The following is a 15,429-nucleotide window of genomic DNA, read 5'->3' as shown; positions in this document are numbered from 1 at the left end:
GCTGTATAAAAGACAAAGCCTTCGAAGCATCTGAGTATCCTGAAAAGTATCAAACTTGATCGAGTGGCCACCTTCCTTAAACTCTCGGACTTTCTTTCTTTTATCTTCAAGAAAGTCATACTGGTTGGCTTTGTAAAAATTCTTCTTGTTCGCATAAAACTTTCCGTCATCGGAATCTGAGTTGTCTGTAGATGAGTCCTCAGTAGAACTGTCAGTCTCTGGGCGAGATGTAGCCTTCTTTGCCTTTTTCTTGCCCTTTCCGAAGCTTTGTTTCTTGCTTCGCTTTTTGCTTTTTCTGTCTTCTTCGCTCGAATCCGAGGAGCTAGAAGAACTGTCAGAAGAAGAAGAAGAAGAACTGGGTACTCCTTCAAATTGAACACGCTTCTTCGGTTTCTTTGCCTTGTCAAATGTCAACCGACGATCCAAATATCCCGGGAAGTCAGTGCCTATCTTCTGCTTTTTGCCGTGCTTTTTGCCTTTCTTTTGCACGTCGAAAAGCTGAGCAATCCGTGCATCAACCACGGTCTCTAGTTCCTTTGCCGTATATTTTCTTGGAGGCAGAAGGTTTCTTGAGAGCGGGTTTCGGGAGTGGTGTTGTGGTTCTTTGCCACTCTGTCTGTACCTCTTCCAAAGAGGTCTGGTTCATATATTTTGCCATCTTTGGGTCCTTGGTAAAATTGAGCATCATCTTTGTTGCATCGCCGATCAACTGGCGACGCTCCATCTCTCGCCGCTCCGCCTAAGTAGGCCAAGGCGGGCCATACTCTCTGCCGGAATCTTCGTTGTGATCCCTGCCGCATCTCCAGATGCAGAGGGAGTCTTTACTTCAAACCTTGATTTAGCTTTCACCCAGTATTAGTCGTCTATTATACCTGCGCTATAGTGACACAAGAGAGGGGAATGGGATACAGATGCTAGAATGCACCTGTATGAGAAGACCGACACCATATTGGTCCCTAACTTAGGCGCCCCTTTCGGTATTTCTTTATTCTTCCAAAGAGGGAATAAACGCTGTGGATCCCTACCAACTGCCCCGCACAAACTTGGCTGAATTTCAACTGTTCCAGCCCGATTCCGGCAGCATAACTGTACTAGGACCCTTCACAGTCAGTATTCCCACGCATTGAGTGACTTTCCCGATGCATACGGGCACTTTGCAAGACCTGGCGAGAATCTGCAGCACGCTGAATTCTCTGTTTTCAGCCCCGAAAATGCACCAGATCGCCTGTACAGCGGTTCCCTTGCCCTCCTGGGGGTATTAGGGTCCGTTTAGGGCCAAAACCCTAAACTTGCAAAAATACACAGCAGGCTGTAATTTACTGTTTCGGGCTCCGTTTCGCTTGCCGGTCGCATCCGTAGCAAGTCCTCGAGCTCCCGCACCTGTAGGGCTACTTGCCCTTTGAATCGGACGAGATTTCTGGCGTGAAACCTCTCCGAATTCACCTGTACCTGCGGGGGGATTAGCCGCTAGCTAATCCAGTACCTGTGCAAGAGGCTCTTGCCTCGACAATCGCGCATGAACCCACACAACTGTACATTGGTCAAATGAAGAGCCCACTAGAGGGGCATAACATACTGCCAAAGGGGAGAGAGGGCAGTGCGTAGCGTGCAGGGCATCACTCCTGGCACCGCACTGTGCATAAGAGGGAAAGCAAGCACTCCATAGCTCTTAACCTGTGACAAAATCTCCCCTCTTGAAATCTCGCCGGTGACATACCCCCCTCTTGAAATCTCAAACGTCCTCGTTTGCATCTATGTCGTACATGCTTACTGTCAACACTGATGTATTCAACACCTGTCGACACATATACGACACATACATGCTCATTGTCAACCCTGGTGTATTCAACACCTCGTCGACTCATGTATTGCCTGCGTGTGAACCCTGTCCCAATGACATAGTGGTAGCTTCGCACTCTGCCATTGCTCTGAGTCACTAACTTTCCAATGACAAAATGGTAGCTGCACATTTTGCCACTGTCTTATAGTACACGTTGGATCCCTTAACACTTTCGAGCATACCCAAACCGACAGTTTAAGAATGCAGTTACACATGTACTCTTTAATAGAAGCAATCACTGTATCCTTGACAAACTGACAAGAAATACTCACTTCTATAGCACTAACCAAACTTTTGGACATTCCATAAGAGCAATTGCCAAACTGACAATCTGTACAGCTCTAACATTCATGTAACAGGTATTTGATTTGAGCTCACTTTAAATACCATGTACATCATTTGTTTCAGAAGCCATTGTCACACTGACAATCCATGTAGCTTTGAAACTCAAGGGGTCAAGGTAGGTTGCAAATCGAAGGCTTCAAGGTAAAGTGATAACACAGTTGGTGATTCTACAAGTTCACCTTCTTCCATCCACTTAGCATCCATTGGTGGATAGTTTCTGAACTTTACTAAGTAACGCCTAGCAACCTTGCCTTTCACTTTCCTATCTTTGTGTGCCAAAATCTGTTCAGGGACCAAGATCTCGTCAAGTTCCTCGACTTCCGGCTGATCTTCAGTTGGCATATCTTCTGGCACATCACCCACATAGGGTCTGAGAAGACTCACATGAAACGCATTGTGAATCTTCCAACTGTCAGGCAATTTCAGCCTATATGCAACATCATTGATTATGTCGCATACTTGAAAAGGCCCATAGTAACGCACGCTGAGCTTTGGAAACAGTCTTTCCTTGCCCTTCATCTTCTTTAACCTTGCCTTTTCAAAGCGTAAAAGCACCCAATCACCAAGTGAATATACCACTTCACGACGGTGACGATCAGTTGCTTTCTTTTGCTTTGCTTGAGTCTTTTCCAAGGCCACTTTGACCTTCTTGTACATTTCATCCGTGTCCTGAACATACTTATCTGCTTCAAATATCTTGTCCTTCGTATGCAGTATGGGAGGAACTTTCTTGCCACCTTCAACTATCTCAAAAGGTGCCTTGCCAGTTGATGAATGCACTGTATTATTGTATGCATACTCCACTTATGGCAAATACTGCTCCCACTTTCCTTTATGCTTTGACACATAACACTTCAGCAGATCTAGGACAATAGAATTTGCCTCTTCTGACTGCCCATCTGTTTGAGGATGAAATGACGAAGAGAATTTGAGCGTTGTGCCCATATTCTCAAACAAGCCTCTCTAGAACAAACTTGTCATGCTTGGATCACGGTCGCTAACAATCGACTGTGGCATGCCATGATACTTGAAAATATTGCTCATAAACAAGCGTGCCATTTGATCTGGCTTTATCTTCTTCTTGACAGGAATAAAATGAGCCTGTTTGCTGAATCTGCAAATGATGGTCCAAATACCATCGTTTCCTGTCTACGTTCTCGAAAGATCAAAGATAAAATCCATAGCAATACTTTCCCATGGTTTATCTCGAATAGGTAGTGGTTGCAATAACCCTGGTGCCTTTTGCCTGTCAAACTTGACCTTTTGGCATATTAGGCATTCTCGCACAAAGGCATCCACATCTCTTCTCAATGTAGGCCAATAGAAGAATGTCTCAACGGCTTTAACTGTAGCATCGATGCCACGATGCCCTGCATACGGTGGGACATGACTCTCTTCCATTACTTTGCGTCGCAATGGCTTTGTGACACACAATCTGCCATGCATCATCATGAACCCATCTATGAGAAGATAGTGTTCATGACGTTGTCCTTGCATTAGCTGCTCAAAGACCCTTGCAAAATCTTCATCATTTTCATACTGTTCTCTCATATCATCAAGTTCATGATGATAGGGAATTGATACAGCTGAAATTTGTGGCTTCCTTGACAAGGCATCAGCCACAACGTTCATCTTGCCTTCCACATGCACAATCTGAAAATGAAACATGGACAAAATATTTTCCCATCGCATATGCTTCTCAGATAACTTTGTTTGTGTCAAGAAGTATCGCAAGGTCTAATGGTCCGTTTGGACAACGAAATCTGCACCTAGCAGGTAGTGTTTCCAACTTAAGAGCGCATGAATCATAGCCAGTAACTCTTTCTCATAGACCTGCATGGTCATCTCTGGCCCTTGCAAAATTCTGCTCTCATAGGCTACTACCCTGCCATCTTGCATTAGCATTGCACCAATGCTACTACTGCAGGCGTCACACTGGACCACAAATGACTTCCTAAGATCTGGCAACACAATGACTGGATCTGAAGTCATCTTTGCCTTTAAGAGATTAAAAGCTGAAATCTCTTTCTGTGTCCATCTAAAGGTCACTGCCTTCTTTTGAAGAGCATGTAAAGGTGAAGCAATCTCAGCGAAATTTCGGATAGACCTTCTGTAATAGGAGCATAGTCCCAAGAAACTTCGGACATCGTGCACCGTCTTCAAATCTGGCCATGACTTGATCGCTTCAACTTTTGCAGGATCCATTCTGACACCATCCTTTGAGACAATGTGTCCCAGAAAGTGGATCTCTTCCAGAAAAAATTCACTTTTCTGGGCTGAATCAGCCCCTTTTCTAACAGCTCCTGTACTTGGCCCATTATCTCTTTCTGCTGAGCCGCACTAACCCTGTACGGAGGCTTATTTGGTGGGCTACTGCCTGGCACCAAATCTATCGCATGGTCCTCGGGTCTCTCTGGCGGTAATTGAGACGGTAGTGAATCGGAAAAGCAGTCACTATACTATTGTAAAAACATTGACCTTTCTTTATCTAGCACAAATAAATTTGATTCATCACAATCTGACACTTCACGTGCAAAAACCAAGTACGCAGAAAGATGCTTTTTCATTACAGAAGTAATAGCAGAAGCTGATACAGTGGGAATAGACTCCCCTTTAAGCTTTACATCCAGAATGTGAGTCTTTCCCCTGCTCTGTACAGTGATCTTTTTGTTGTAGGCATCCATGATTCCCTGTACACGAAATAACCAAGGAATACCTAACAACACATCACATCCGTCGGGTGGCATGATGTAAAATTCTTCAGCATCTACATAGGACTGGATATGTAGACGCAACTTTCCAATGATGGGTGTCACAGCCTCTGTATGGCCAGGACATGCCAAACCTGCCTCTGCTGTATACCCCATCTCTTCAGGTCTGATTCCCAACTTTGAAGCCAATTCTGGGGAAATGAAGTTGGCTTTGGCACCTGGATCAAAGAAGATAAGCACTGTTTGATCCCTGACCTTTCCCCATGCTCTGCAAAGCTCACTTGCATCTGAATTTGTCTTGTCGCCCACCATATCTGGCACTAGACTAGCCATTGGCTTCTTTCCTTTCCTGTCCTCCTTGTCTTCAGAATCAGCTAGCCTTTTCTTTGTAGGACAATTGTAAGCAATGTGGCCAGGCTGCTCACAAATAAAGCATTTGTTCTCTGTCCTCAGGACCTTCTTTTGCTCTTCAGACTTGCGAGGAAAACGTCTTTTCCATTTCTTCGCTGGTCCCTTTTCTGATTCAGCCGTAGCTTTATCTTTCCCTGCGTTGGTTGACTCCTGAGTCCCTCTAGGAGTCTCATTGGGAACTTGCTTCTTTGCTGAATTTTTCTGTCTGATCTTGCCTTGACGCCTGTGTTAAATTCACAATCTTCTCCCTTGAGCAAACCATTGCCAGTGTTTGCTACCTCGATGAGTTGCGTCAAAGTAGTGACTTTTGTCTTCGTACAGTACTTTCTCAATCCTTTCGGTAGGCCACAACAATATTTTTCAATCTGTTCTGTCAATGGCACAAACCTATAGGAAGTTACTGGAAGTAGAGCTTTCCAAAACTTCCGATTGTAATCATCCAGATTTCTGCAAGTGGTAGCATTAAGCTGGTGCCATTCTGTCATGACATCTGCTTCAAAGTCATCAGATAACCATGCTGCTGCAAAATCTGCTTGAAGTAAATCCATGTGGACGGAGCTTGCCCTTGCAGCAATAAAGTTGTCCACCATTGTCCCGCATTCCCTGTCAAGAAAGTGGTTGCCTTGCGGACCTTTGAAGCCTTTGTAAAGTTTTCCCTGCATAGGCCTTGTCAAACTGTTGGAGGAATGAGAGAGCCTTCTTCCTGTCATCAAACCTTGTAAAGGTCGTGAAAGTCACACCTTTGCCACCTTCTTTGTACGGAGTTGGCCTCTCCAGCGGCATTAAATTCTCATATGGAAGTGACTGAAACATGGGAACACTATTAGGGTTCATCTGTGTTCCTTGGCCGCTATTAACTTGACCTGGAAATGCCATATTTGGCTGTTGATTTGTAATTCCAGCCATACCAAAATTTGCTTGTGGCATCCCAAATTGGCCCTGAGTGCTCTGAAGCCCTGGTAGCATGCCCGTGACACCATACATGGGGTTAGGCATCATCGTTTGAGCACCCCCGAACACTGTTCTTGGCGTGTAAAACTGATTTCCAGGTGCATGACCAGCCATGCACTGGAATACCGATCCACCTCCAAAATAGCCAGGGTGTACTGAAGGTGGTGGGAAGACCTGTTGCATAGCCTGTAGGTTGCTTCCCTGCCCATTAGAACCAGCTATAGGCTGCTGAAAGGTGGCGGGCTGAACTGGTACAGCTTGAAAGACTGGCATCTCAGCCACTTGTTCTTGCACCTTAGGCACAGGTTGTGGAGACTGCATGTTCTCCGTCAAGTGTACAGGTGTTTCCATTGACTGTGCAGTATGAATCACCTGTGCTCGAGCCTTAACAAGCTTTTGAATATGATTCAGTGACCCAACTTGCTGAGACGGAATAGGAGGTTGCAGAAAGGCTAAAAACCTCGGGTTCTGCATTACTTGTGTGAACATAGCCACAGCAGTAGCCAACTGGGTTCTGAATATATCGTCATCTGTCTGTGGTGGTTTTGAGGACTCACCCACTTCATGTGTCTGTTGACCCTGTGAAGAGGAAACCTCTTCAGTCACATCATCTGGTCTGTCAACCATAATTGCAATTCCCTGTGTCTGGTCTATGATCCCCTGTGTCTTCGAGCCCAAAACTGACCAAGGCTCACTTCTATGGGAAAAAGTGATTTAATCCTGTCGATGGAACCATGTAACTGGCCTGTTCAATCCAAAAAGGGCGGTAGACTTTACTTCAAACCTTGATTTAGCTTTCACCCATTATTAGTCGTCTATTATACCTGCGCTATAGTGACACAAGAGAGGGGAATGGGATACAGATGCTAGAATGCACCTGTATGAGAAGACCGACACCAGATTGGCCCCTAACTTAGGCGCCCCTTTCGGTATTTCTTTATTCTTCCAAAGAGGGAATAAACGCTGTGGATCCCTACAAGCTGCCCCGCACAAACTTGGCTGAATTTCAACTGTTCCGGTCCGATTCCGGCAGCATAACTGTACTAGGACCCTTCACAGTCAGTATTCCCACGCATTGAGTGACTTTCCCGACGCATACGGGCACTTTGTAAGACCTGGCGGGAATCTGCAGCACGCTGAATTCTCTGTTTTCAGCCCCGAAAATGCACCAGATCGCCTGTACAACGGTCCCCTTGCGTCCCCGAACCTCCTGGGGGTATTAGGGTCCGTTTAGGGCCAAAACCCTAAACCTGCAAAAATACACAGCAGGCTGTAATTTACTGTTTCGGGCTCCGTTTCGCTTGCCGGTCGCATCCGTAGCAAGTCCTCGAGCTCCCGCACCTGTAGGGCTACTTGCCCTTTGAATCGGACGAGATTTTTGGCGTGAAACCTCTCTGAATTCACCTGTACCTGCGGGGGGGTTAGCCGCTAGCTAATCCAGTACCTGTGCAAGAGGCTCTTGCCTCGGCAATCGCGCATGAACCCACACAACTGTACATTGGTCAAATGAAGAGCCCACTAGAGGGGCATAACATACTGCCAAAGGGGAGAGAGAGGGCAGTGCGTAGCGTGCAGGGCATCACTCCTGGCACCGCATTGTGCATAAGAGGGAAAGCAAGCACTCCATAGCTCTTAACCTGTGACAAAATCTGAAAATCAGCCTCCTCGCTCATTTTAGGCGCCCTCTCTCTGGCCAGGAGTAGCAGAATGCTCACAGAGTGCCACATGGCACATTTTCCGACTTTGGGCATTCCCGGCTAAAAATATCTCAACTGGTGCGTCAGTTGACTTTGCAGCAGAGCAAGAAAATGTTCCCCTTGTCATTCCGGAGGTAATGACGCCAACACATTTTCAGGTCCCAAAATAGCAGTTCCCTAAATTTTAGGAGATGCTGCCATTGTATCTTTCTAGGTCATCCGACCCTCTTTGTACATTGCGGCCACATCTAGAACTGAAATGTAGCCTCTGTAGCAAAGGATTCCACTTTGGCTAGTCAATGACCCCACTTGGCTAACCATAGTCCGTGTCCAACCTTAGTGCTCTCTTGCCCTCAGGCCTAGACTCCCTCTGGACAGTTCCACACTAGCTATGCAATGCAGGGTAGTTAGATTTCCTGAGGGGTGTTTCCAAAAAGTGAAAGTAAATAGATAATAAGAAAGAAATCAACAAAAAGGATAGATAGTAGTCACACGTTGGTGACACTGATCATTGCCTGAAGCCATAGGTGCCGCGGAAAAAAAAATCGAGGATCGGATTTCCCGTAGAAGAGAAATCGGCCGTGCTCTGATACCACTGTAACAGACTTGGACACTCCAAGTCAAGAATCAATTGCGACAGCACCAAATAACCACTTCAAAACAATTCACAGATCACAATAAATTTGCATTGGCCTGGCGGAGTTCCGTGCCTAGAGATATTGGCCCCAAAGATTGGCGCCCCTTTCGGTATTTCTTTTTATATTAATCAATCATCAAAGTACAAGAGAGCGGTTAGGGTTTCACTCTCAGACTCTGCGTCCAGATGCTCTGAGAAGTGAGGCCCTCACCACTAATTTAAAGGTTACAAGGGATGCCCAAAAGCAGAGCCCCAAAAGCTTGAAAGCAAAAGCAGTAGTCCTCTCTCTCTCTTTAGAGAGTCTTTTCTTTTTTTATATAAAAAATCTTTTCAGGTGATGACGGATGCTTCAGATCGTGCTTCTGGAGGTGTTCTTATGCAGAATGAGCGTGTCATTGCTTTTGACAACCGCAAATTTTCAGCCATTCAAATGAGATACCCAGTTTATGATAAGGAATTCTTGGCCATTGTTCATGCTTACTGCACTTGGAAGCATTATCTTCTTGGCGCAGCTTCCGTTGTTTAGATAGATCATCTGTCATTAACATACATTTTTACTCAACCAGTGATGAATTCTCGTTAAGGACGATGGGTTTAGTTCTTGGCAAATTTTCATATGATTATTGCCGGGCCTTGCAAATGCATTTGCAGATGCCTTAAGCCGCATGCCTCACGCTACCAACTTTGCCATTTCCAGTGTGCAGATGGAAATACCTGCTTGTTTCAAGCATGAATATTTGACAGATAGAGATTTTGGAGACGCATTTTAAGCTCTCAAATCCTCTACTCCTACTTTTGCAAAGATGAATATGTTTGCAGCTTACACCATTGCTGATGACTTTCTCTATTATATTGATCACATTTGTGTTCCTCACAATGCACCATTGCGGAAGATTTTGATCCAAGAGCATCATGAAGTCCCTTTTGCTACTCACCCTGGCATCAACAAGACATACAGATTGTATTCAACAATATATTTTTGGCCGCATATGCAACAAGATGTTATCAAGTTTGTTAAAGCTTGTCATTCTTGTCAAACAATGAAGGCTTCTCGACAACTTTCTCAAGGTTTACTTCAACCTTTACCTGCACCTCAAGGAAGATGGGAAAGTATCAACATGGATTTTATCACTACTTTGCCTCGTTCCTAGAAAGCCAATGCACAGATTCTTGTAGTGGTTGATCGGTTTTCAAAGATGACACATTTTACGTTGCGACATTGTTTGTACAACACATTTTCAGAATACATGGGCTGCCAAAAGTCTATTGTTTCACATAGAGATTCAAAATTCAAAGGACAGTTTTGGACATCTCTCTTCAAATCTCTTGGTACAAAGTGTTATTCAGCTCAGTATACCATCCTCAAACTGATGGTCAGATAGAAAGAGTGAATTAAATTTTGAAAGAAATGCTTCAATATAACATACAAATTCGATTGGGGTCATGGGAAGAATATTTGACACTTGTAGAGGTCGCATACAATAACTCTATCCATTTAGGAACTGGCATGACTCCATTCCAAGCAGCTTATGGGCATATTCCTCTTGTACCTACAAACTTTGTTCTTCAACACAAAGTAGCTCTAGCAGATGAATCGTGTAAGGTGCAGCGGAAGTGAATGTTGGTAGTGCTCAAGATGAGTGCTCCGAATTGTGCTCAAGGGTTCCTTTTACTTATGGAAAGGAGCGCCTTCCGTCAAACAAAATTAATGCTACTGTGAGTGGAAGTGCTGAGACTGGGAGAAAAGAGAGAAGAATATGACACCAGGCAGTTCTCAACCCTCCCCCCTCTCTATGATGCTATAGATTGCACAAATCTGGTACAATGGTCTAGATGCAATGGACTTACCGACGATGTCGACGATAATGACGACGACGATGCTGATGACGGTGACGACGATGATGCCGATGCTGAAATTGAAAACGCTAGGTTTTTCTGCTGTGGATTTGTGACTGGGGCGGTACTGCGGGGCTGATCTGCTACCGCCGAGGTCAGACTACTGCTGAAATGCAAAAACACTCGGCTGATTTGCTGTAATTGCAAAACGTTGGCTGATCTGCTAGAGAATGGAAACGCTAGGCTGATCTGATGTTTTCGGGGGAATATGGCGAGGATCTAATGCTAATACTATCTGGCTGAAAACGTTGGGATTGTCAGGCTGAAAACGCTGATACAGAATGGCTGATGAGGCTTGCTGAAAACACTGGGGAACTTGCTGAGGAGGAAGCGCTAGAGGGCTTGCTGTACGAGATTGCCTATGCTCTTTGTGTTTCTTCTGCTTCTAGTGAGTGACTGTCAGGTTTCTTTTATATTTCCTTAGCAATTGGCTCTACTTACTTTTCCAACAAAAGTCACTTATTAATAAATAAGTGAAAAATGTGTATTTTGGGAAAAAGGGTTCTATGCTCTGTAAAATGCTCATGCTGGGTACTGAATGCCATGCTAATGATTATGCTGTGTGTAATGAGAGGATATGCAACTAATCTATTTGCCTGGACATGCACGGCTTGCACACAGGCTCACTAGGGTGTCGGAACACTTCCTAGGCTGACCTGAAGTACTGTCGAACTTGCTTCTTTGAGCCATGGCGAAACCGATGCAACGACACTTGCTCCTGCTCCATGACTTCAGCTTCATCAATGATCTCGGGCTCTTCTTCTTTGGAAATGTCCTTTGGAGGTGTACCTTGAAACACTTTCAACCAAGAAACATGGAAAACGTTGTGCATTAACGATGAGTTAGGCAATTGTAATTTCATAGAAACCTCAAGCCATCTTTTTAATGACAGGAAATGGACCATACATTTTGAAAGACAATTTAGGACACTTCTTTTCGACTTGCTTAAGACATTGCTTCATGATCCTCAAATAAACCTAATCCCCCTTCCTTGATAGAAACATCTTGACGATGCTTGTTAGGCTGTTGTGAGTTAGATTCTTGAGCCTTGCTTAGTCGAAGCTTCACACTCTCAGAAATCTCATCCAACGACTGACTTTCAGCATTGGCATCAAGCATTTGATTGACTGAGCGAATCAAAAGTGATTGGAACGGATGGCCAAAAGCTGCCTCATACGGAGTTCTACCAATGGCCGAGGAATAAGAGTCATTCATGCTAAGTATGGAGCCTGATTTACCCCTTGTAATTTTCTGTATTGAAAACGTACATTTGTAAGGCCCCCGTTATAAGGAGAAGCCATCGTACGTGAAGAAAAATCACTCGCCGGAAACCAAAATTTTCATGGCCGGCTCCGCCAGAATATTCCTTTTCACCGGAATATCATGGTTGGACATCGGCGGGAAGTGGTCAGAAAACGGCTGATCGTTTGGTCGATTGGTTGGTGGCCGGTAGTCAATGACAGGTGGCCGGTGATCGGAAGTCAATGGCCGGTGGTCGGTGGTCGAATTCAATGGCCGGTGGTCGATTTCAAAGGCAGACTCGTCTTCTCAAGGGCGGCCACACATGGGCGGATTGGAGAGTCCGTTTGGACTTGTTTACACAAGGGCGACTACACGGCTGCCTCTCATGAGAGAGGGTAGCCCTTTTGGCCTATAAAAGGAGGCCATTTCTACACACATTTTGGAGTGTGAAGTTAATGCAACAAGGTGGGGGTGAGAGTGAAGCAAGGCGGGAGCTCTATTAAGGGTATGATCCCTTTGTAACATACTTCTTGTTTGAAGTACTAAAGCCATTGAGTGGCTACTTTGCCGTGGATGTAGCTCACATTGGGTGAACCACGTGTATCATGTGTGCTCTCTCTCTCTCTCTACTCTATAATCTCGTGTGAAAATCTGTTTCTCTCCATTGAGTAATCTACTCAATTATCTACTTAGCTACGTTATATTTCCTCACAATTCAAAATTGCTTGGACCAATGGGAGATAGAGCTCCCAATGAGACTGTTGATCATGCATATATGACTTCAAAACATCAAAAGCCAACTGATTGTAAATTTTTGTTTGACCATCTGATTGTGGATGAAAAGCCGATGAAAAATTCAACCTAGTGACAAAGTTTTCAAAGAGAGCGCGTCAAAAATTGGACATGAACTTAACATCCCTACTCAAACAATTGACTTTGGCAAACCACAGAGGGGGTACCAATGCTTTATGAACAACCGTGCTATATCTTGTGCGGTAACTGTGGCCTTACAAGGAATTAATATGCAAAATTTGTTGAAACGGTCAATAATTGTCAAACATTGAGTGTTCCTTGAATGCAAACTAGGTGGAAGGTTAGTCACAAAATGTAAGGTGCAGCGGAAGTAAATGTTGAACTTTGCTCAAGATGAGTGCTCCGAACTGTGCTCAAGGGTTCCTTTTACTTACGGAAGGGAGAGCCTTCCGTTCCTTTAGTGAGAGAGTGTAAATGATCAGAAACAAAGTGGATAAACATTGTGAATGAAGGTGTTGAGACTGAGAGATAGAGACAGAAAAATACGACACCAGAAAGTTGTCAAACCCTCCTCCAAGGGCCCCACTCTCTATGGCGAGAGAGGTCTATGCTATTGATTGCACAATCCTTGTACAATGGTCTAAATGCAATGGACTTGCCGACGATGCCGACGATGCCGCCGCCAACGACGACGACGACGACGACGAGACGGGTTGAAAACTGAAAACGCTAGGGGCTGAAATTTGCAAATCTTGTATCTACTGAATTATGACTCCATGTCGGTGATGACGACGCGACGACGATGCGCTGAAAACGCAGATGTTGAAATCTGTGAATAGCGGGTTGAGGACACCGAAGGAGGCTCTATCAGAGGATCATGACTATTCTAGCACGACATGGGAGACTTCCAGTACGACTGTTTACAGAGGTGAACATTGACGATGCTCTTCAGTGACCGATGCAATACTTTCTAGGACAACGCCCGATACCGGGCATCCTCGGACATTGATGATGATGATGATTTTAGTTTTTCACTTCTTCATCTTTATTTTGTACCCAAACATTATATTAGATCCATCAAGACTGTATCAATTTGGTCTCAAAGGTCATTTTAGCCTTTTGAAACGTTTAATATAACATTTCATTTCTTTCTCTCGCTCGTTGAGCCTCTTTGAGGCTCTCTAGCTGTGTTAAAAGTCTTCCTTTCCTCTCGTAGCCTCCATGAGAAACAAAGTGGTTTCTTTCATGGCAAGCAAAGCTACCACATTTGCGGCCACGAACAAGCGCCCTCTGTATTAGAAACGGATATGAAAGAATGGAGGAAGGAGATAGAGGAATGAGAAAGTGACCTTGAGTGAAGAGTGCATGAAAGATAAAGAGGAATGGAACAAGGAGAGTGACAATTAGAAAAGACTTGGACACACTCTAGGTGGGGATCGCCTCCCTCCGAGACCCCCATCATGTGAAGAAGGGGAAATTGTGGAGGCGAATAAAGAAGCTATCAAAGAAGAACTTACAAAAGGAATCACCAACAGCATTAAGAGCAAGATGGAGGCCACCAAAAAAGAATGGGTGGAGGTAGTGAAGAGAAACATCAAGAAAGACTCAAAGAGGCGGCAGAGCAAGAGGCTAAAGTGGACGGCAAGAAGAAGAAATCCCTACTTCGTACACACTACCCTTGAGGAGAAGAAGATGCGACACGGCGGCAAACTCAACATAAGGGTCATTGACATAGGGAGAAGAAAGACTCCATATCTGACATGGATGGTAGAGAACTATGTACTAAGCTGTCAAAGTCGACGATGCGGAAGCGTAGAGACGAGAGAGAGAGAGAGAGAGAGAGAGAGAGAGAGAGAGAGAGAGAGAGAGAGAGAGAGAGAGAGAGAGAGAGAGAGAGAGAGAGAGAGAGAGAGAGAGAGAGAGAGAGAGAGAGAGCAAATGAAATGAAATGAAATGTTATATTAACGTCTTCAAAAGGGCAGGATGACCTATGAGACCAAATTGATACAAAAGTGGTGAATCTGTTACAATGTCTGGGTACCTTAGTACTAAAGTACTAAGTGTGAACAGTGTGAAAATAAATGTGAAAAACTAAATACAAAGTATTAAATAAACTTCTTAGGAGCATTCTGGGTGTCTGGCTAGAATGCTTCTAATCCTTTGTTGTAGTCTCCTCCAGTGAAGTGTGCTTCTGCATCTCGGTCGTGGTCGTCTCGATTTCCTAAGCTCAATCGCCCTGTCAATGAGGGTGCCTTTGGTATGAATGTGGGTACTCCTTTGTGCTCGCTGCTGGGCTCTTGCTTCTCCTTCCATTCCTGCTTCTCTCGATCCGAAGAAATCTGTGATCTGCCTCTGAGGCTGTAGTGCTCTTTGTCTTCTCATTAGATTATCCTTGTGCCGATGTAGTTCCAGTAGGTACACGCCTAAGCATTTTTGATCCTGGTATTGCATGACTCTATCTAGAGGTCCAAAGCCTTCTTTAAATAGGCAATGGAAACGCCCACGTATCTCGTAGTATACGGTGCAATGGCATATGTAGTGTAATTCTGTCTCCGGCTCCATTCCGCATAACTTGCAAATTCTGCTCTCAGGTGGGATTCCCCTAAATCTGCCAAATTCAATTTCCAACTGGTGTGAGGATGTACGAATCTGACCAATAGCACATCTCAAACCATGAGACAGGTGGGTATCCATGTAGCTCGGGCGAATCACAAAACCATCTTCAGATAGCTGTAGGAAGTTTTCTTTGTAGTCGGCCATCTTCGTGCCCAATTCTTGTGTAGGGTCTACCCATGTCCTCTTAGTGTCCAACTGTATAAGATCCTGGCGGATGATTTTATTAACTCCGTTCGTGTGATTGCCAGTGATGGAGCCTCAAGAGAGTATTGGAAGGGGGGTTATCTTTCCATACTGAACCCGTGTCTCTGAAACCACGAGGACAGTTGC

At 44.7% G+C, this 15,429-nt stretch overlaps 1 protein-coding gene across 8 annotated transcripts in view; it reads left to right on the top strand.

The window, feature by feature from the left end:
• LOC147430645 (ATP-dependent 6-phosphofructokinase 6-like) overlaps positions 1–15,429 on the top strand; it is a 75,904-nt gene that overhangs the window by 23,424 nt on the left and 37,051 nt on the right. The window lies entirely within an intron of this gene.

This window comes from Adiantum capillus-veneris, chromosome 21 (assembly GCF_014529385.1).
Source record: "Adiantum capillus-veneris isolate H3 chromosome 21, ASM1452938v2, whole genome shotgun sequence".
Taxonomy (NCBI): Eukaryota; Viridiplantae; Streptophyta; class Polypodiopsida; order Polypodiales; family Pteridaceae; genus Adiantum; species Adiantum capillus-veneris.
The sequence above is the reverse complement of the archived record's forward strand: the minus strand, read 5'-3'. Positions and strand labels throughout refer to the sequence as shown.